Consider the following 25030-nt stretch of genomic DNA (forward strand, 5'->3'; position numbering starts at 1 on the left):
TTGCTTATTTTTGTCATAGGAGAAACTAAAATTTAACACGTAGATGTCAAACCCAAAAATCGTGTTGACCAGTGTTACTGATAATTAAAATACCCAATATTCAAGGAATTAAGAAATTGAAAAAACAGTTTTATAAAATTTCGGTTACTCGAAAGTGATAATTTTTTTCTCCCTCGAACTTTATAAAAATTTTACAAGTTACAAATATTATTTTTTTATTTGTCTCTGCGATGTAGAGATATTTTAATAGTAGTATTAATGCAGAATTTTAAATCGACTACTTAGTACTTGAGCTAAAGTGACCAATACATGAAAAAATTATATATAATAAAAATGCGAATAAATTTTTAAGTTAAGACTATACCGGCACTATATCGGCTTTTTGAAATAGTTTGAATTTAATTAAAATTTATTTTGAAGAATCCTTCTCGGAAACTTTTTTCGAAAATCTAACCTTTCCTAGAATACTTTTTAAATATATTTAAAGCATTTTAAAATAAGGTGCATATATTCTTATTAGACTCATTGGCTTCCTTCAGAATAATTTTGTATACCAACAATTCATATTCATGAGTCAAACTAGTAAATTTACAACTTAAAATGTACCAGTTCCCTCTTTTGTAAGAAATATTCCTCAAGTGAGCTCTACAAACTGCATCGTATGACTACCCAACAGTTACGCACACACATTGCGGTTAAGTGTTTTGGGTCATCAAATACCAACGACGACTACGCGCTTTTAAATATCTTGTTAACCTTTTCACTGGCACTTAACTTCTGTATTGACCGCACGCTAACCATAAACACGATTAAGCTAACGCCACGCACCCGATTACAATAGCGCAAATAAAGCCACATGCAACATCGTTCTTGTTGGGATTCACTTTAACCATGGACATAACGACTGCCAACAGCAACAATACAAGTATATGCGTGCTTGATAAAGAACTGAAAACGAGAGAACGCGCACATTCCACATACCGTCCTTAAATTGCTGCCACGTACTCAAAATTAAATTTCCTGTCTGTCCATTCTTTCCCCAGCGTAGTCAATAAATTTTATCACGGTGTTGAGTCTTAAAAAGAGCTGGGCAGCGCGGCGAGAAGAGTGGTAGTGGATGTGTGGCTGTGTGTATGGTTTGTTATCAAAAGAGATTATGGCATGCCACATATGTATGTACATTTATGCTTGTATGTGGGTATGCTTGTTAGCGCAACTAAGTCATGCTCGTCGCCTATGTTAAACCTACATTCTTATCTGATGCCTGTGTTAAGCGGGCTCCAGAATCGAGTTCGATAAGTATAATAGGGGGTTTACAAAAAAATTAAATCCTGCAAATATGACGATTTATTTATCAGCAGTTCCCCCGATAGCTTCAATATACTGAACCCAGCGATAATTCAATTTCTTTATCACGTTTGATAAATGGCGAATGTGGCAAAATCTGAAGGATATTCTGAATGCGGCAGTAATTCATAGCCTGATACAACAAATGTGACTTGGGCGACGGTGGAAGTGGGATTTAATCCGTTGGCTTAGAGTAGGAGGACTTTTTTCCTTTGCTAAATGGATTTTTTGTTTTTGCAATTCGGCAATGACTCGACCTTATGAACCCTATGACCGTCTAGCACTTCTAAATGTCATCTATGGGCGATAGACAGTTTTCACCTAATTTTGAAGCATGTTCCCCGAAAGAAGTCCCTACATCGACCGTTTCTCCTCCTTCGAATTTCGCTAAAAAGTTTCGAGATCTTCTGTCAAGTGGTCTTGTGGTGATTGAGCCCACGAGGGCGCATCGCGTCGATAGTTTTATCGTAACCAACATTCCAAACATAATATGACCACGTATTCTTTGCTTCGCGGGCCTTCAATCAGTGGTTTGACAATAAAAGATATTGGAATTTTGTCAAGCTTTCCTCCGTCCAAGCTTTTTAGAGGGATCTTGGCGTGGCTCATCAAAAACTGATGTGTTACCAAACTGAAACCCTTTCAAACTGTTTTACGGTCAACATCGAAGAAGTAGAGTCAGCATATTCTGCATTCGAGCGCACTCTGATTTTCAGCTTCTAAAACTAAGGATCGAATCACCTACTAATATTGCGGTTTTCCATTTCTCCGGGAACAAATTCACTTCCATTGAAGGCAGTTAAAAATTACGAGTAAGATAATAGTTGTCTAAGCTAATGGACTACATGAGAGTAAATTTATTTACCTATAGAGGCGGCATCAGGCGGTTACACTAAGTACTTATGAGACCGCCCGCGTATTACTCGTACTTATATGTGTGATATGTGGCCGTAGACACACGCATGTGTTTGGTAAGTATATGTGAAAGTATACTTGTGGCGCATTCTCACTTCCGCCAAAAGCTCACTTATACTACTATTCGCTCCATATGAAACTCGAAGTTTACTTCCACTAACTCTCGGCTGAGGTTTTTCCCGCCTCATAATTTCCCATTACGAGTGTGTGATTTTCCTTTTAGTGGTTGCCGTAGCCGACGTCGCCGCTCTGTGGCTTATTCAAATGGGCTGATTCACTTATCACGCTTTTCAGTCACTTTGAATACAGCAGCAAACTCACTATCAGTCTTCTATACACACGCACATACACCCACCATCTCTCTCTATATACTCGTATTTACATATCCATACAAACTTACTTATGCACTGGTCTCCTTCCGGAGTCTGCTGCTTCTATCCGTAAGTTGAATTCGCTTTGTTTTTGGTGTTGTATATAGCTCAGTTTTGTTGGGTAATAAATTTCCTTTCTTAATCACATTCGGCTGCCGCAGTCAGTTTTGGGTCTGGTGCGCCGCCTTGTTTTACACACTCTCATTCTGAGATGCCTTTTGTTTGGGTATGCGTGTATGTGTGTGCGTATTTTACCCTCTTAAAATGTTATTATACTTAAAATTAATTAAAATTTTGCCTATAAAAATTTCCGAAACGGGAAGCATACCATAACAGCATTCATGACAGTACTTACATACAACGAAGCACAGAGGCACTAAAGCTGCCCAATCAAATGTAAATTAAATGAAAAATGTGGGTAAAAGTTTTGACGGTCAATTTTTACAATTTAATGACACATTTTTATTGTTGGCTGGCAATGATAAATTTAGTACTCAATCGGTAGTACAGTGTTAGTATTTCCCTTCCAGAGGATACCAGAAAAGGAAAAAAAGTCACTTCTCGGTGTCTCTTAGTTTTTAGGCCCTATCCATGGAGGTAGCCAGATAGATCGCGGGTAAATTGGAAAATTTTTTTTATTTTTTTTTTTCAATTTTTTTTCATCAAATATTTTATTTTATTTTCCGAAACATTTGCTTTTTTCGAGTGTGAGCTCATTTTACAAAGTGATCGACGATTTTTAAACGAAATTTTATGTAGTTCCTTTCGCCTTTATAACCGTCCATGAAACGTAGATTCACTCATTCACACTAGAGTCGAATCAATCAGACTAACCTATTGGTCAATGAGCTCCATTCCCTGAATATAATCGACTTCGATGAGCTACATATTTCATCAAGCTAAAATCGCAATTTGTTTTTCAAAGTTATCGGTATACCTTTTTAGACTACTTATGAGATCTCTCTTATGCGAAGTAAAGCACCTTAAGAGTTATTATCTCCTTGTTTCAAACTAAAAAGGTTCTCCGGAAGTCTTTGAAGGCAGACCCGATCTGTCTGATTGTCGCTTTGAAAGTTTTCATAAGTGTAAAATCTAACATCGAGTATAAACTAGACAAGTCACTATTTATCTTCAAAGACTATTTTATTCCAAAATAGCGTTAAGCATTATCAATGCTTAGAGTCCCATTTAAAACATTTTATAACTCCAAAATCAATTTAAGCACTTTAAAAGTACTCAAATCAACTTTGCGCATCACCACTTAATGGCAAGCATTTTTCCCCTTAATTCATAACTCACTTGCCAATTATTTTGGAAAAGAGGACAACAAAATGCGCTTGTGTGAGTATGCAAAATGACAGAAAGCTAACACTAACATGGGATAAGCCGATGATAAACAACTTTATGCAAAACTGAAACGATTTTTAGAATTAAACGAACTTTTTCAGCAAAAAACTAACTAAGCTTAAGCTGAAAAAAATAAAAATGACAAAAAATAAGCAACAACAATGAAAACGGTAGTAAGCCAGAATCCAAAGCTAAAAAGCAAACACATGTATAACTATTAGCATAAAATATATGATGGAAAAGTAGGGAGATATGAGAGAGCATTGAGAGGAATATATGAAAAGTTATGTCGGTTAGCGTTAAGCATTTAAAATATGTATGGGATGAATTGAATTTAGCCTGCCTGTAGGAAAGTAATTGATTTGGAGACTCAGAGGCTGACACTTCGTTGATTGGTTTTATATGATCTAATCATTTGGACCCAATCAGTCATATATTAACGTGTTACTTTAGAACTTCCTACTGACTTGAATCACCCCTATGTTAAAATAAACTAGTGGTAAATATTAGTGCTCATAAAGATGATGTATTTGAGTGCTCTTAACTTGCCTCCTGGCATTTTGCCTGGATATTCGTGCTTAACTGTTTGCATTTGCACTTATGCTTACATAAAGTTTAACTCCATGCAGACATAGACTCGTACAAACATATCGACATATATGTATATACCCGTTAAAAAAATTATCTGCCTCTGTGCATATGACAGCCGTGTGACTTGCTAACTGCGGATGGTAGACATTTTTGTTAATTTCGTTGTGCGAAAACTTCTTCATCGTCACTCAATTATACTCGCTGCTCTCTCGCTCGCCTAATTCATTCAACATTCGCACCTTTTTGACACCAGCCAACCTGTGCGGTCTTGCTGGAAATGTCATGGCTGCCATTTTCGGATTTCAGAGATGTATTGCTGGCGTTATTGACGCCGGTGCCAACGCATGAATTGTGAATTGATGATACTCATGATGAGTCCGCTGTGATGGCTACGATTATAATGGAGAGTTAGACGATGACGAGAAAAATGCCATGGTTCTTTAAGTCGACATACATACTGTGATTGCGTCACCTTTGTAGGTGTCAGTGAGTGTTAGCCCTATGGCACTGCCAATATATGCAGCTAATGAAAATAACTGGGTTAATGACAAACTTGTCAACTTAATTCGGATATATTCGTGGTTTGCAATTTAAGGTTTGAGGAACTGTAAGAGAAGAATTTTAGGTATATATTATTTAAGTAGTTGAGAATTCACGATTTTTATAAGTGCAAGTAACTTAATATTATTGCCAGAAATCTTATCAAAATAATATTATTTCCAGAAGTTGATTTATACAATACATATGTATAACGTATTTTCAAGAGCTCTGGCTGTCAAAGCTTTGGCTATTTAAAGAGGGTCAATCTACCATCGAATCTTATTTTATTTTTGTTTACTGATATTCATATACTTGTATATAGTTTTTTTTAATTTTTTCATGCTTCCTGGGCAGAGGTTTCATCTCAATAATATATGTAAAGCTATGTCTACCCTTCTTCCAAAGTCTTCAACTTGATTGGTTGCAATCACCATCGTGTGTAATCTGCGTCTACTTTCACTGCCTTATTTTTTTGCATATATGCACGTTTTGCAAGTTTTTACTAGCTTTTCGGGCAGAGTATTCTTCTATGGAATAGACGTGAAAGCTCGGAGCACACTACTTTAAATAACTCAAATATCCATATCTATGAAAAATGTGTTTTCGTGAACTAACATTTGAACATTTTTTACAGAAATTTCGCACAGAATGCTACTAAAATACTCAAATAACAAGCTTACTTCAATTCCATTTGTGTTTTGCCACAAAAAAGTATATCTGATTATGTTCCAGAGCCATTCTACCACACAACAATTAATACCAAGCGAGCGATTACATTGGCAAAATGTGAATAGAAAAACGCAGCAACGACTGTGATTGCAATTTCTCAGTTTCCACGCTTACAAGCGACAGCAATGCCGGAACAGCGTGTTGCCACTACCGTTACGAGCAACGTTGTGACACAAAGCTGCCACTACACCCACTTTTTACCAAACTTTCCTCACACTCAAGCCCTCCTTTCGCAAGCGCACCACCACTGTTATGCTCATTTACAACACGGAGGTGGATTTTAACACGTTTTTCCGTTTTTGGAACTATAATGGTTGACAGACAATATGGCGTAGTTTCCGCCTTCTACTGTGAATTTATACCGTGCAACGTATTGAAGCGTTGAAGTTGTACGTCAAGACACAGCCTCACATATTCATACACGTATGCACGTATGTGCGCGAGGGCTTACATGACCGTTGACAGTAGTTGCCACATGGTATGTCGCATGTGCGACAAGATTCATGCTCATTTTGGTTGTCTATAAATATGAACGTATGTATGTATATCCCTCTTAGCTACAAGGTCGCCCCGCTAGCTTGTAGAGCGCTCAAAGTGGCCAAATAAAGAGCACAAATTGAGGCACAACGAATGCCTTCTTATGCTATTCTAAGCTCGGTTTCTCATTGCTCATAGGGCACCTTAATATATACCTTTGTGAGGGTGTATGTGAGCGTCTGTAGTGCAAATTAAATAGCTATTTTTATTAAAATAGCTGAGATTTCATTTCTGAAAGTTAATAATGAAATTGCGTTAAATAAAAACATTTTATGACATTTTCCGGTATCTTTACCTTAGGTTAAAATATACTACTATGAGCAAAAAATAATAAAACTTGGTTCATAATTGTAAAATGCTAAAATCAATATTGCTGTTAAAGTCAATTAGCCTTCAATGCTTTAAGCGATTCACGTGTCATATCTTCAACTGATTTAGAACGGTTTTTGGTCATTTCAGTTTGTTAAATAGCCAGAACTTAGACGGAGCTAAATCAGGCGAAAACGATAGTTGAAAAATTCACGAAGAATTAATGTAGTATTGTTTCTTAATCTGCTTTGTCGTGTTTTTTCGGTTTCGGCTCAACTTTGCCACAATATTCGGCTGATTGATCTCTGTTCGTAAGCATAGCTTCAAGACTAATAAAGATAATAAATTTATTAAATCTTTGCAAAATTACCATCAGTATCGGATTATTGTTTTCCTTATAACTTCTGTAGTTAGTTTTGTGAATATTTCTGGCTAACGGTTCGCACAATTTTTTAGGCAATATTGAGCGGCTTCCATTACTAGGTAACCTATGCTCCGGTTCCGTTTCCTAACTTTCTCATTAAAATTTTCAAAAACTGGCACCACTTTTTAAGAATTTTTTTCATAAAACTGTGCAGGCAATATATGGTTAACCTTGAACAAATTTTTGGGCATTTGGAAGGTGACAATCTTCATCTCTATTACGTGGAAAATATTTCTTAAGCTTGTTTAGGCAGTGTTTGATTAATATTTTAGTTTATTGAAATTATAATATTAATAATAAAATTTATAAATGGTAAATGGTGGTAGCACTTTCTATAATACCTCGGTTAAAAATATTTATTAAACTTTTCAAGCAAATTTTACTTACTTCAGCAAATTTTTTGGGATACGAATTTCACAAAGGTGAAATTTAAAATTAACTACGTAAGAAATATTTCTTAAAATTATTTAGTCAGTGTTTGACTGTATTTTTTCAAAATTTTTAATTAAAATCCTCGATAAAGTGGAAAACACTCTTCAAAAATATTGTGATCAGCAATAATTCTTAAAACTTTCAGGCTATTTTATTAACTTTTATCAATTTTTTGTAAAAAAAAAATATTTCTAAAAGGTGGCAACTATTAAAATAAAGTAGCTAAGAAATATTTTTCAAACTTATTTACGCAAAGTATGTTTACTTTTTGATTTAGGTTTACAATTTTCAAATGGGTGCAACATTCTCCAAACAAATTTACTGGCCTACACAGTGTTCGAAAGAATCTCCCAATTAGGATTGGTATCTACCATATGTTAACTACCACAAAGATCATATGCCTACGCATTAATTAATTGATTATTGCTTACATGCTTTGGACCAAATGATATTGTATTGTCGACGCTAGGGATCTAGACTTAGCCCTCATTACAGTAAATAAGTGCTTTAAAGCTAAAATGAACTCAAGTAAGAATTCTTTGTTTCATAACTCTTATGTGATGTTCTTACATCTGATATTCGAGGTAGATTATTATAAGCAAGGTAAATTCTATCGCTCTGAAAGTAAACTTTCACATATGTATATCAATTAGCTATTTGGTATTGAATTCAGGTTAAAAATCACTTAGAAACTACCTCTTAAAAGTGTTTTTGAACCTAGTACTTTAGTCGAAAGAGTCCAACTCTGACAAATACACCTGAGCAAATGCTGCTAGATGTGAGTGAAAAACCGGAAATAATTAAAACAATATCAAACTAACAAAAAACATCCACTCCATCACTCTAAAATCATAATTGTCACATCTGTGAAAGAAAACCAAATAAAAATGCATCAGAACTATTTGGGAATGTTTGGTCACTATAAACTCTTAAATATCTAAAACGAGTGCCAGATAAGGTCAGACAGAAGCAAGTATTCCAGAATCCCACACATGCCTACTTCCCTGCATGTGTCATCATTATTAATCCGCATACCGGTCTTGTAAGTTGTGAATTATCACCGATCAATAGTCGTCCTGCAGTATTTTCGAGACCGTGTGAGCAGTACCCTTACAAATAATCTCTGCGATCCCGCATGTCCTTAAGACAATCCATCACATCCTGATCTGTCTGTCAGCCCTTTCGAAAATTTCATTGTGTATAATTTTTAACGGCTTGTGAATTTCCAGTACTGTAGCCAGATGGATGGATTCTGATTCCACCTTGATTAGAAAAGGCATCTAACGTATTCACTTGCAAGCTTTTCGAACTTACTGTATATAGAGGTTCACAAATCAAAACAATTATATTATTCTACGTTTGAAGAAAATAGGGCAAAAGGTTCTAGAAATAACTATCCAGAATAAAACTCAGGAAGTGATGCAATGCTGACGTTCTTACAACACAATTAAAATTCATTGAGTGATCTCTTATCGTGAACCTAGATTGACGTTTGATTAGCTCAAGAACTTGTTTTTATATGTAAATTACTTGTTAAAAGTTTATATTGCGCATAGCTCGAACTTAAATTCTTACAAATGTTTAGCTGCGGCAAGAATATGCAAGTATTACTCACATCCCTCTCGCTTTCTTTAGCCTCTGCTGCTCACTAAAAACCCATTAATGGCGAAACTATTTAACAAAAGTGTTATGTCTGTGTTGAAAGCGCAAAATTTTTTATAATTTCCTTCCGCGCTAGACGCCTTCATCGCCTACGTTTCCAAAAACTAGTTGGGCCACATTGCAGTGAATGTATATAGTACTTCCGCCTGCCGTTAGTTAGCTAAACCGCGCTTCTGTGTCCGATAAAATTATTCCACGTTCATTTAGTTGAACTTTGAAGTGGGCAACAAGAAAAAAAATAAATAAAATTTAAAAAATACGCCGATAAAGGCGCCGCTGCACACCTCCTATGCAAATTATAGAAAAAACATAAAAAAATGCACGTCGACAAAGTTGCGCCGAACTACTAACTAGTTAACAAGTATAGCAGTGAAAGAGTCTTAGTAAAACATGCAGTCGGTTAGGCAGGTTGTTGATCGTTGTGAGAAATCGCGTAGGCAGCCATGCTGGTCAACGAGCGAGGCGTTGATGGCAGGTTTTAAAGTTTGAGCTAGACTTAAAAACCTAAAAGCACATTGACGGTACTGTTGAAAGCAAATGATATGAGAAAAAAGAGCAAGCAAGGTTGTATAAAGAGTAGTTAAGAAAAAAAGTTGCTGAAAGCCAGTAATTTGCAATTATAGTAGTTTTAATTAAATTGTGCGCTAATTTTATGGCGTCATGGAATCATAACAAACAAAAGAATACACATCGGTTTAGATATGGTGTACAGGAGTGTATAGCTTTGATTTTAAGTTAGGACATCTTTAGACGGAACAAGCTTTGTTTTGGGAATTTTTATGAAACAGCTAATCTTAGTTTATAGGTAGTATGTAAGTACATTTCTAATCACTTTCGATAGACATGAAATTGCCTTCACCTTTGACATAAAAATCAAATTTATTGAAGAGGCGTCTATTTTTGCAATAAAAAAATATGAAGATTTTATATAAAGATTTAGAGTAACTGATTTTCGCGCTATGGAAGCTATTATTTTTTTTTGTTTTTCAATCTTCAGCTTCCATAGCGCGATTACTACTGATTAGTAATCCTTTTGAAAAGATCTTTATTGAGCTGAGAATTATTTCATTCTGCTTTTTATTTTGTTTTTTTTTCACGCCTTTGTATACAGTTTTTTGTAACAATTTTAACTAACTGAATATATGTGAATGTGTATATGTTTGTATGTTGGTGATATTTCAAATACACACATGCATTTTGAAGTTATATTTAAAATGGATAAGTAATCATATATAAATAAAGTGTTAAGTACATGTGGAAGTGTATGCATTTGTTTATATGTATTGTACATTTTGTAATGTCTTGGCATTATCGACTATAAAAATATTAGCATGTTCAATGATATTTGAACATATTGCCGACGGAAGAAAAGTAATTATATAAAATAAGTGGACTGTATGATTTATCTTATTAAGTATTATAAGAATAAAATTAAAATTAAATATTCTGCTCCGCCCCGATTAAGTTGTGCCCCTTGTTCAATTTTGAACATTTACTCGAGCGTAAAGAGTGACCTCTGGAAAGTTGAACATCCATATGTGTACCCTAATAGGTTTTTTCCAGAATGTTTACTTCGTTCTAGGTTCATGCAACCACGTCCTATTTTCCGATTAAGTCTTTGTAAATGGTAGTATTCTCAAGAAGTTTGCTTACTGTTGCACCATCTCCTTCTGAATTGTATGTGTTTTTAGAAAGCTTCAACCATTTTGTTGGTTGAGTATAACCTTCGGTCTGAGTGAACATTATTCCCATCATTTCATCACTTCCCTTATGTTTTTCAGCTGCTCTCTTTAAATGGTATTTTATGCCTATGCTTCTAGTTTCCCATATTCGTTCAGCTTGGGCCAGCTTCTTCTAGTGGTATCGTTTTTTCGATAATTTTTCAAAAAGAAAATTTAGCCAATACGATTGGTATTTCCTCAGTCATAAAAGATTCATTAATCACTTCCTCACGCAATTGTTTCGCAATTTTGTTTTTCACTGAAGAGCCTTCTTCTCCTAATATGTTGCCAGATTCGTTTTCTGTTGTAACTTTTGAAGTAGTAGTAAAATCTTCCTTTTGAGTTACTACTTCTAGATCTTCTTTTATACTTTCATTGGTATTCTGTCGTTGTTTCTCTTCATCTTTTTTTATTTTTGATGATTCGTGTTTTTATGGTTGCGGAAGATAGTAGGAATAGTCGAGCTGTTATTAATTTCTACTTCTATGTTTTCGACCACATTAGTTAATTTTAGTTTCTTTGCAGTTGTAAAAAGGTAGATATGTATATGTAATTCAGTTATCATTATTAAGTTTTCTCTTTCTTCTACTTCTTCTTATCTTTCTGTATACTTATCCGAAAATATTCTTTCGAACAAATCGTACATATCTTCAATCGAACTTGAACCAAAGACTACGTTTGCCAATATAGCTTCCATATGTTTTTTGTGATGATCATTTATTTCTGTCATCATGCTTAGATCATCCAATTTTCTCTTGAGGTTTTGAATTCTCCCCTTCGTAATGAAAATTCTGTGATCTCAATTGATTCCTCCATGGCTTTGCTGAAAAAGTGCTGTACGTCTACAACACCTTTTCGCGTAAATTCTCCTGGGCATCAAGAAATTCCATACACAATGTCCCTTTTATTATATGAACATTATAACATTTTCAAAGTTATTTTTTATATAGAAAGAATCAAAATGAAAAATATGCAGCACAATAAAAACGATTTTCATTGACAATGTTCAAAAATGTCTGCATATGTATGTATGTAAGTAATATGATTGTTCATCCTACAGTAATATTTTAATGCTATTCATGCATTAAAAATTAATATTTCATTTCTTTTGACAAACACTGTATTTATTTAATTAATCGCTACGCGTCAAGCAAAAAAGGTGAAGTCGACCACGCGCCACAGCTTTTCCAAAAGGATGATGAAATATATATATCTGGTGACAAACGCGATTGAACAAACGGTGCCGCTTATTGTACGGGACCGCTTTCAATGGCGAAAATGCTGAATTGAACACGTTGGCATTGATGTTTCGATGCTTTTGCTTAATAAAGGCAAAAGTCTCCAATGCAACATTAGGATATGTCACTTGTATATGTATATATTACGCCCACATTTTTGTTAAACGCTTGAACAAGCTACTTTTCCTTTGGGATGCGCTTCTAAAGGCCTTTCGACAGACGGAAAACTCTGAATGACTAATGGATCTATTGGAAAATTCTTCAGGAAATACGCTCGATAGTTTCAAATTTGCTGCCGAAGAGCAGTTTCATAACCAACCCCTGCCCTCTCCAGAAGAAAAGTTGAACAATTTTATTAGACTTGAAATATAGCCAACTCCTAGGTTACCATTCACTCTTAAAATCAAAACTTAAGTAATTTCAAAATTTGTAAGCTTCCACATCAATTAGCATAAAATCTCGAAACAATAAATTAGTTTTTTTGGTTTTGTTCGGGGGATTTACTAACAACTCAACAAGATATACATATTTATATCTATGTATGCATACTTGCATGTATACTTACGTTTTATGGCTTCCACTAAACAATTTATACCTCAATCTTAGAGCACGCAAAAATTTATAAGCAATGCATTATGCTTTACTAATACATTATGTGTATCTTAGTATATAATACTAACTTAATATACAAATCAGCAACAACAAATTATATAAAAAACTGTCATATCATGAATACCAGAAAATTACTCATACGCCCCGGCTGACCAGTGATACCATAGCCAAGAATAATAAATCGACTAATTTTTCATGGCAAGCGACGAACTATGAGTCAATATTTGTCAATGAAATATGGTTGCGTTGAATGTTCTTAGAATCTGATGTAGACTAATGGTGACTTAAGTCGCTCACAATTGAAAAACAAATAATTTGTGAGTAAATAAATTTGTTTGCTTTGGCGCTGAGCAGCTGTTCGGCTGTTTACAGCTGTCAGCAAAGTTGATGACAAATTGTGTGGTTTTTAGAAGAATATGTGCTACTTGCTGAATGAGCCTTGATTTATACAATATTCAAGAATATATTGGTTTGAACTTTTGCACAGAAAAGTGCTTACTAAAGTTGTTGTAATAAATATAATCATGAATTTTGATCAATTTTATATGAAATATTAGTTTTTTAAAACATTTCAGTTCAAATATTCATAGTTGGTGTAGTAGCGTTTTTATTTAGTGAAAGTACATATGTCAGATTTTTGTTATAAAATATTGAATTTTAAATGCAAAAGGTAAAGAAAATGTTAAACAGGCAAAAAATAGTACAATAAAAAAATATTTGTAGATTATTAAAATATTACGGGCTGGTCAATTTTTAGAGAAATTGTGGCCCAAAATTGAAATTTAATTTATATTTAAAAATTTTGTTTCATCAGTGCTATTGTTTTTTCTTAAAAATTAAAATTTCTGACATACATACTTGTTTAAAGTATATCACGACACATAGTTTTGAAAACCATCACCGATCCAAATGAGGTTAGTTCTCCGAAAATACAGCTTTTGGTCAGATGAAATCCACATCAAGCGTCAAGAGGTTTTTCAGCAAATACATCGCCGATACTGCAGACGAAGAGTTTGAGTTGCTGCGGATTACAGATCGATTAGAAAGCATTGCTCTGTGTTTAATAGGATCAGAAGGGTGTGGGATATCATGAGCATTTAAAACCTCGTGAAACTGTTAAAACTAATCGCTAAAATGCATGACATTGATCGAAAAACGACAAAAAGGGCCAAAAGGCACGGCAAAGTAATTTTGTTACACGACAATGCATCTGCACGCAAGTCAAAATCGGTTCAGTACAATCAAAGTACTTGGGTGGAAGCTGCCACCCCACTCGCAGTATTCCCCAGACCCTTCCGATTACAATTTGCTTTCATCTAAGAGACGCGCATTGGCTGAGCGGCAATTCGATGTCTATGCAGATGTCGAAAATCGGGTATCTGACGAACATTTCTATTGGAATAGTGACCACAAGTTGCCGGAAAGGAGGCCGAAATGTGTGAAAAGCAATGGTCAATGCTTTGACTATTTTTTTTAATTTCCCATTCAAAATTTGTATTTCAATTCATACTAGTTTACCTGTATAATGTCCTTTTTCGTTGTTAGCATGTATTGGTATTCACCATATGAAAGTTGAAGCGTCTACTTTGCATACTAAAAATTTACATGTAATGATCCACCAAAATTATTGGAAAGAAATAAATTTTTTTTATAATAAAAATAATTGTTCCAAATTTAAAACTTTAACATTTACTATATTATCTTAGCCCTCCATAAATTCTCAAATAAATAGTAAAAAAAATATGCATATCTAATTTCAAACATTTATTGAAGAAATCAAGTGTACCGCTCAACAGTGCGTATGAGTGATTAAAATGCTGTGATGGAAATTATGTTTATAATGAAAAACCGCACTCGCGCAGCGATATACGTGAAAGCTACGAGTGAACAGTTTGCGCAAAAGCCACCAAACCGCTAGTGCAACTACAGCATAAACTGTATTAGGCTCGCGCCAATCAGTTAGCCAACGTGGCGTATGCGTGATGGCGAAAGGCAAAATACAATGGAAAATCATGCGTCAATATTTGATATAAAATAAATAGATTTTAAATAAATTGTGACCGCGAATGCATGTAGCATTGCATTTACATAACTTTTCATATGTGTTTTTGTGGCGGGACAACGTGTGCACACGACGTATACGTTATACGTTATGTTAACTTGCGTAAGGAAATATGACTGTGGGCACCGTTTTTAATGATGTTAGTGGATTTTCGTAATCTTCTTACAGCAAATTTTAAAATTAGAAAACTTAGAAAGTAAAATAAAATTTAAAATTTATTGAAACACTAAAATATTAAAATTTAGTATTTGTGTTTCATAAATTAAAATTCAAAAATAGAAATCTGAAGTTTAGTATGCAAAAAATTTAAGTTTTAAAATAAATTAAAATTTACAAACTAAAAAAAAAATATTTTATAAAATAAGTTGTATAATCATAGAGAACAGACTTTTTGATATCTGAATTAAAAATTTTAAATATTAAAAATAAATGCTATTTAAAAACATATTTTTTTTTATTTATTAATTAAAAAATATGCCTTTGTCGCCTGCTGTGGTTATTGTTGTTAAGTGTTCAATTTTAAGAAAAAAATTTTAAATATAAATTTTCAATTTTAATAATAGTAAAACCCACAAATGTGTTTTTAACAATTAAAACATACAAATGGAAAATTTAAAACAAAATTTTATGTTTTATTTTAGAAACAATGCAATTGCTAACGCTTTGTCGTCTACTCTTCAAATTTCATAGATTTAAAAATGTTAAAATTAATATTAATATTAATTATATATATTATATAAATTATATTAATATTATTTAATATTATTAATTAATTAAAAAAAAATTAAAAAAAAAATTATGCAAAATTTTGATTAACATTTTTTTGTATACATTTTTAAATAAAATTATTCAATATTAAAAACAAAAAAGTTTTAAATTTAAAAATATTAATATTCAAACTATATATTCATAAAATTAAGAATAGTTAAATTTAAATAGCATAAATGATAAAATTTAAAAATCAAAAATTATATAAAAATTAAGTTTTTGCAAGAATAAATTTAAAATTCAAATGTAAAGCCAAAATGCTTGATTTATACTGGTTAATATTTTTTCGATTTTCCTTAACCGCGAATAAACTGCGTGTTTTTTGGCTCATTAACACATGCAGCACTAACCTGCTGAACTGTTTCTCGCGTGTATGCATGCAACGCGCCAATTTCGAAATTCTATGTAACGACATTGAAGGCAATGAAACACAGCAGCTGAGAGAAAGACAGGAGGAGAAGGGATGCGGGCAGTAAATTTGTATTTACATAGCTCAACTTACCGGTAAGCCCGTCAACAGAATAATTCTGAGTAAAATAAAATGCAAATATACGCCAGCGGCCATCTGCGCATTGCAGTGTTATGCCATAATTACACAGAAACGCATTCACAAACACATGAATCCGTATAGTCAATCAGTCAGGCATGTGGTAATTTGGCAAATTTAACCGGTCGTATATTCGTCATGGCAGCAGCCATTCATCATTGCCACTCGAATGGGTCAATAGAGCGGTGATGGACACCGTTGGGGAGCACAAAGCCTTAATGAACACATAAACATCTGGTTAACCGCGTGTGCAACTATCACACAGGCATACATATTTATTTACCAGTGTACTGTTATATGAATATTTAGTTACTATTATGACATTGCTTGGTGGTTGATGCATATATTGACATACATATTTATATGTACATTTGTATATGTAAGTATGCACTCAAAGAGCATAAATAAATTCCAACGAAACTACGTGAAATATACCTTAATTGGTCACACAAACAAATATGCACACTATGATTGAAATTGAACTTTGGCCCACTTTTAACCCCATCACCCATACTACCTCAACATAAAAAGTGCCATATTTTCTAAAATATATTAAATACAACCTTCAAATTCTATATTACTGTAATTTATATCATTTAAAATGTTTAATGCAAAAATTACAATAACACGCTCACTAATACGCCCACCTCCCATTGAAATGCAATAAAAAAAACAATATTTTTTTTCATTCAATCAATTTTTTAACATCATCATGGTATTCTAATTTTTTCAATTTGTTTCTCATTCTAAATGAATTAATATAAGGATCTGATTATATTTGCAAATAGTGCATTACATCTTCATTCGTAGAAAAACGTGAATTTTTACGAGAATGGAATAGCCTACAGTTTCTATACTCCTTATTCATTGCTTCTTGCGCTTCTTCGGATAACATTCCTGTAGCAAAAAAAAAGTACACGAGTACACAAAATGTACATATGTTTGAGCAAAACAAAAACTGGTTTGGCTCAGCGGATGGAAAAAATGCCCAAAAACCAACAACAACCAAAAATTATGCTCACAATATTAGGCTGCTTATGAGCTTTGGACAACAAAAATAATTATAATGCAAGAGACTATTTTCTATTTTCCTGCCAGGCGACAAGCGGCACTACAATATAACAATTAAACTAACCACATTAGGAAGTGATCATAACACAACTTAGATAAGAACAATGTCTTGCACTATCAATTTAAATTAAAAATTATGCAACTATCTAACGCAAAGTCAATGACCTTCAACAAAATTATCTATCAAATTAATAACGTAAATTTATGTAAACAAGAATATTTTTATTAAAACATAAATGATCTTTAAAGCATAATTCTGAATAACTAACAAAAAACAAATGTAATTTATTACTATTCTCTTGCACAATAAGAGAATAGTAAACAATTAAAAAAAATAAAAGTAAAAAGTTGTAAACATGCTATTGCATGCTAACATACGTATAGCGACAGAATGTGCGCGTTACGTACTTTTTTGTAGTTTTTTGTATGTTTAATGTGCTTTTGCAAACTTTTGCTATATGTCCTCTACTTTAAATTAAAGCTGAGATTTCAAACTTTCATTTGGTATAAGTCTGCACCTAGGGCGAGGGGCTGCTCTATATTTCCTAGGCCATTGAAAATGCAAAATATTCAATTTTTGCACCACAGTTCTGTTGTTAAGAAAAAAAAAATTGTGTTTTTTTTTTTTAATTTATTTTTTCATTTACTCATTCTACAATAACTAAATTAATTAAAAAAATACTTGAAAGTTGCATTTATTATGCATTTTTATTTTAATAAGCTTTTGATTGTTACATATTGAACTAACATATTTCAAGCGCGTTGGCATACCTCAACTTTGACTTGCTCTAGACCAAAAAGTAATGAAGTTATGAGGCTGAAATTTCAGGGAATTGTTACTCATAAATCTGTTAATATACTGTGAAAATTTCATCCAAATTGGACGACACGTCAAAAACCATTTTTTGCCGCGGTTACTATTGGGCTGTCTCACTGTGTGGCGTAGGCAAAGTCAAACCAACAACACTCCATCCACTTGACGAGCTCGAATTGTAGCGAGAATCTAGATCTATCGCTACATTCTGTAGACGCAAAAAAATTCGATAGTTAGTTCCAACAAGTATTTAGTACATTATTGTATATAATTTAACCATGAATGAATTGAGGTGAGATAACTAATTGACCATTAAACTTATTAGAGAATTGACTATTTGTAGCTAAAACACTAGCTTAATACTGAAATACTTGAATTAATTTGATCGCGCAATTGAAAAATTAAGTCAAACGTACTAATTAAACAGTTAACTTATTGAGTAAATAAATAACAATTTACTAATTGAATTCAATCAAATCATTGGGTTCTATTAACTAACCAAGTGGCATTAAGTCCAACGTGCGAATTGGCTAATTAACTTACTCAATAAATAAAATAGATAGCAATATACTAATTGAGTTCAATAATAATTAGATTAGTTAGCTTTAAGATTGAATTAAGTAATCGAAAAAATTTAAATTAAAATAATTTATTAACTTAATCGTTTACTTATTGAATAAATAAAGAAAAATATACTAATTGAGTGTAATTAACTAATTGTGTTATGAGTTCAGTCAACTAATAAAGTGTAATTAAGTAATTGAGTTCTAATAAGTAACCAAATTACAAAATATTTGTTTTCAAATAACTAATTAAATAATTAACTGATTGAGTTCAATTCATTGATTGTTAATAGAGAATACGATATTGTAGTTTAGAAGTCCATATATGGCTTTAGGATCTATTCAATAAAAAGACAAAGTGTCCGTTTAATGATATATTATGCAAAGCAACGGCAAACGTTTTATTATAACACTATCCTTTTTCTTAAGTCAAAATTGATTGTTTTCACTCCATCCACATATATATCGTAAACATCGCTTTAATGTTCGTGGCCACCCACACTTGCAATGCCTGGAATTCACTGCTTGATCTAATCAGAGGACAGCATTTGCCTGTTAAATATTAACTACTATTAATATTTCGCATGCCTACTGTCTAACCGTTTGCTGACATTCTCGAACGTTGCAAATGAAATTCCAACAACAAATTACAACAATTCTGTCAACAACATGTGGCATATTAATTGCGCCAAGTAAATGGCAGCTGTAAAACAAACGTCCAACTGAAATTGAATAGCACACGAAAGCATAACTAATTTGTTGAATTTTGTTGTAGTTTATGAGGGCGCGGGAGAGAAAGCGAGAATAAGCGTGGCAGAGCGCTAAAGTGAGGTTAGTATGATATTTTAACATGACAAATTATATGTTGGCGGTGCGGTCCTTTTGGGCAATGCCAGTCATTTGTCGCGCGCATTACGATGACACGAAATTGCTAATAAATTACATGGTGACAAGTGCTCATTTTGTAATGCTCGAGTGCGGAAAATTAATGCACATTTAATGCATTTTTTATTACCTTTTTTTACAATTATGGGTTTATATTATGGATTTTAGTTCTTTTGCTTCGTTTTTTTTTCAACTTATAAATAAGTCTGTATTCTCCATAAAAATATTTTATGTACGAAATAAATGTTTGGAATATTTTCGCTGGAAGAAATTTAACTCAAATCAGTCCAGTTATTATAAAATTATCATAGGTCTTCTTATGATCATTGGCTCCATTCCATATGAAGCATATCTGTAGCTCGCCCAGACTCCTAATAAATGCAGTTGTTATTTCGCACAGGCCATTGAAGCTTGAGAATACCATGATGGTAAAGACCAGTTTCGCAGTTGATACCTTCATCGACACTATTAAATTCGTTGAACTGACATTTTATCACGATAATTTTATATGTTGATAGTGTGCTTTCAGCCACTTCCGAGATGGTCACTTTCGAACTGTGCACCTGCAACAGTCGAACTGGCGTTTCCAGGACCGTCGAAAATACAAGCGTAAAGCAGGAGGGATGTGGATTTTTATCCGGCCAAGTACTGTCCAAGCAGCATCGCTTTGTCGCAAAAACAACCTATTTGTAACTTTCATCCAAGCGCTTTGTATACTGGGTGGTTTTCATGATTGAATGCCCGAACTTTTTTTACGATTTTACACCGATTCTCGCTTGATGCCCTTAAATTCGTTGAACTTGCAATTTATCACAATGGTTGCATGTGATTTCAGTGCTCTTTTATCCACATCTGAGATCTTCATCAAAAAAGAAGCTGATTGAAAAGTCCAACTATCTTAAGTTTGTTCTACTTAACAGGGACAGCCGCAAATTTATATTCAGAGACTCAACTCAGAAGCACTGTTCAAATTATTGATATATTTTCTGCAGCTACAAAAGCAATAACAGCTGTTGAACTGTATCTAGAGGAAAACGAAAAGGAAACAACACAATATTTTCTCTTAGGCTCTCTAATCTCCGCTGGACCTCATACTTTCGGTGAACTGACCGAACTTAATGGGTTCAATAGGTCTTATAGCGCTTCGACGATACATGAAATCCGTACAGAAAATATTTGCTCATGGCTAGAACGCTCTACAGGTCGGTACGAATATTCCTGGTTTTGGCTTGAATTTCATTGGCTGAGTGTTAGGCCTGAATAGCATGTAGGAACTAAATTTTAAAGGAGATGAGGATAACAAGTTATGTTAGCTTTTGGAGCTGATTTCCGATACACAGACAACTGAAAGTTGAAAAGTCGGTCCCTTGTGATCTTAAACACGTGAATCAAATATGGTTGACGACCGGAATGTATTATAGCGGGAAACAAACGCTTGCTGGACAGTATTTAAGCATCCAATCCATTATGTAATTAATAGAATGAGTTAGCATATGTTCAGTTAAATTACCTGAGTACATATCTAGTACTAACCAAAATATATGTAATTAAATACAAATAAATGTTTGCTCATTATGCACAAAATAAACAATAGCAAAGCTTGCAGCTAAAATTGATACTCAAATATTGCACAATAAATATTATCTAATCTTATATATGTACAACAATATCAATATTAGAACAAATATTGACCCACACTTGACTTTATGGGCACACACCCACACTTGACACACGGCACTTCAAAGCAAGTGACTCCCTTCGAAAGCACTAACATGTTGTGGGTGTTGTTTACAAACCTTTCTGTTATTGATAAATTATAAATATAGGTATTCATGTATGTACGTATGTACATATATGTGTGTATTTTTCGAACTTTTATGGCTTGTTGCAACTTACACAACAACTCAAGCAATCCCTCAACCACACCCGACAACATTCCACCCAAATCTGTTTTGTGTTTTATGTCTGCGTGCGCATAATGTACATATGTGTATGTGGGTGTCGTACTTATGTGTGTGGGTAAGCATTTCCCAAACTATATGACCAATCAAATAAGTAATATGCAACAAATTGCTCGCGCGCGGCAATGTTGGATCCACGCAGTGAAGGAACAGTGTCTCAAACTCAATTTGTATAAAGCTTATATCAGGCAGTAATGTAAAGAGGGTGAACTCCTCAACTTGAAACTTAAGGCTAACTGATCTGCAGCCTTCGAATCTTGTAAGGCTCCTTACAAAATTTTGAAAGCATAACCACACGGACTAAAAAAAAGCTACTGGTGGAACCGTGAACTAGTGGTTGTGTCATTCCGTTGCATAAGTACGCGGCTGGTGAGCTAAGGCCAAGACTGCCTCTGTTCCGTTAAAACTGTGACAAGCTTCAGTGTGACTACCTCTCCATCGTCATGAAATTAATATAGTACATAGATGCAGGTTGAGATAAATTTTTCTTTGCACTGGCCAATGGAAGATTAGACCGGAGCTCAAAATAGGAAAACAAGGAACGTTCCGATAGCAGACGAGTTTAAATACGAAGCGGACCTGGAACTTTACCTTACGAAAGGAATGTCAACTCAACACGATTTTCATAAGTAATTAAGAAAAGATTTGTGCTGCTACAACAACTAAACCAACTGGATTAAGGACGTTGATTTAAATATGAGGTCTATGTCGCCTTCGAAATACAGACGATTGATAAGCCGAATATACACGATATCGCCTCCTATAGTCAGTACTTTATTTACCATTGGGTTCATAGACAATGTTCATCATCGAACTAGCAATTTTTAAAAATATTGATCCATATTTTTTTTTTAATAAGTCTCAAAGATAATGAAATTTTGGGTTTTACTGTTCAAAGGCATTCAAAATATTTTATTTTCAAGATTTTACTTTAAATGTCATGTTTTATTTAAATATTGTAATTAGTAACCAGAATCCGATATTTCGGATATATAAAGGGCACAATGAACTTGGTTTTACACACAGTAGACAATACACTAGCACTTTTACTTGATATGTGAGTATTACATAACAATCACTTGTGGCAATATCACTTGCTCATTTCATACACTAATGTTTCACTCATATGTTGCTTGCAACAAACCGCAAAACGTTCACGAATTCAAAAGTTTTCAAACGGAAATATATCATATTCGCTTGTGTTTTTACACATAGCATATAAAATCAAAAAGAGAGAAAAAGAGTAAATACATAAAAGTATACGAGTGGAAATTATTGTGGCAATATGTATGCATGTGGCACAACGTTTTAACAGGCGGCAGAGTAGCAGAAGACACAAATTGTTGCAACATAGCTAAAGGTATGTGGCAATTTAGAAGAATGAAAAGGGTAAAGAATAGCTAACACCAGCACGGCGATGTTGCCTCGTGCTGTTCACACTTTCACTATAAACCCTCCTACTTTCAACACCTAATCCAACCCTGTTCAATAATTCAAATCAGTTTGTTGTTGTTGAAGAAGCTAAAAATAAAGAAAACTGAAAAAATGTTCACTCACTTTTCGTTCGCTGTACACGCCTCACTTCATCCGCAAACTATTTTTGTTATGCCAAACAATTTCATTCCGTTTTAGAAATTCACACCGCTGCGTGCACATTTGATTCAATTTTAGTGCTGGCGGTCATCGCTCTCTTTGAAAACTTTTCCATTTATCAAAGTTAGTGCCGCAATAGAGCTCAATATATATATGTATATATGTATGCAATGAAGATGCTAGTTTCATACGTGAATAAATCTTAGGAATGCTGGAAACATGTTGCTTATACCACATGGCGTACATGTTTGTTATTAAATCAAACGCTCGGGTCATTGATGGTGGAAAATTGAATTAGAATAACAGAAGTTTATTAAAAAGTTTATTAAAGTTATATACTCTAATTAAAAATAAAAGATATATCTACCAGGCAATAAGTAAACTTGGATTCTTTTCAATGCAAGATTATGTCTTAAACTTTTCTAGGAACTGTACTACATAGACGTGATCCTCAATGCCAGCGAACTATTATATTTTTTACAAGTTAAAACATTTTTTCATATTTACTATGAATCTTGTGAAGCACTGCCTCGAAAAGCTGTTCGGTGGTAGAATATCAACTTGCTGGACGTTTGCTCGAGCCAGATGGAGTCACCGAAAGCAAAAGGAACAGAGTTTTAAAGAATTATAGAGTTCCAAGACATCAGTTAACCATTGCAGGTCAAACTAAATCACTGAGAAAAAATCAGATAGAAAATATTACAAAATTATTTGACAGAAGTTCAACATTGTTAGTCAACTCTATAATACAGCTAATGCAAACTTGTCAAATGAAAAAATTTACATTCAAGAACTACATTTTAATCGGTCAGTTTCTAAGGCAGCTACATGCTATAGTGATCCGAAAGCCATCTTCTACGATTGTAGCGTTGTCATTGACAATAATTCTTGTTAAGATAACTTATCAAATAAAAATCTTTCAAACAAGGACTAGGTTTTGATCGATCAGCTTGGATGGCAGCTATATGCTCTAACGGACGTGTGTAAAATTTCAGATCGATATCTTAAAAACTGTGTGACGGTTTGTGTATACAACTCGTCACCCTGATTATTTATATACTATACATATACATTTTGTGGGCTCCCACTGATTCCCTTTAATCCTAAGTAACTTTTTCTGTATCCTGATATTAGTCTCAGTTCCTCCAAAGAACGCCATTTTTGCTTTTAAGATACTTATGAAGACTATTGAAACTACACTATCATAGAATTCATATGATTTTTATTACAGCCAAAGCATAGTTGAAGATCAGTGAGATCGCAAAGTAAGATGAAGCAAGAGAGTTTACATGTATATTTCCCAAACAGTAACTATAATGAAGCTAAGCTGAGAATTGAAATTTGTAATGTCTAGAACTTCAAACTCAAGCATAACCCTGGGTAGGGATGTTCCGTCTTGTCATTTTAGTTCGTCTTCAAACGAATGTTTTTGCCTACCCAGTGGATATTTGTTCTAGGACGAAAAATAGTGAGCTGCTAGAGCCATTTGTAAATATGTTTCTGGTCGCTCCCAAATGAAAGGCGCCTAGAAAATTTTCTTCACTTGCGTGAGCTCTACACATGACTCCATTCTCAAAAAATAAGAAGCATGCATCATCTTCTTTGTTGAATATGGTCAGACGAAAGCATGCCCGACAATTCGAACTTAAGAGTGCTCAGCCCAAACCACAAAAAGATAAGATTGCATATAAGGTTCTATAGAACATACTGTGTGAAAAATTAAGGCCCACCGTCTACAAACTGATTGGACCTGATCAGTGTGGCTTTAGATCTGGAAAATCTACAACTGACCAGACATTCACCATGCGCCAAATCTTGGAAAAGACCCATGAAAAGAGAATCGACACGCACCACCTCTTCGTCGATTTCAAAGCTGCTTTCGACAGCACGAAAAGGAAACGAAAAGCCTTCACACTCGAACACCTTCGTTATTAAAAAAGTCACGAAGATTGTATCAATTTCAACACAAGCGACGAGAACTTTCAAATCAA

The 25030-nt window shown here is 33.8% G+C and overlaps 1 protein-coding gene across 3 annotated transcripts in view; it reads right to left on the reverse strand.

Moving 5' to 3' along the window:
* LOC126761718 (echinoderm microtubule-associated protein-like CG42247) overlaps positions 1-25030 on the reverse strand; it is a 185932-nt gene that overhangs the window by 60431 nt on the left and 100471 nt on the right. The window lies entirely within an intron of this gene.

Source organism: Bactrocera neohumeralis, chromosome 6 (genome assembly GCF_024586455.1).
Source record: "Bactrocera neohumeralis isolate Rockhampton chromosome 6, APGP_CSIRO_Bneo_wtdbg2-racon-allhic-juicebox.fasta_v2, whole genome shotgun sequence".
Taxonomy (NCBI): domain Eukaryota; kingdom Metazoa; phylum Arthropoda; class Insecta; order Diptera; family Tephritidae; genus Bactrocera; species Bactrocera neohumeralis.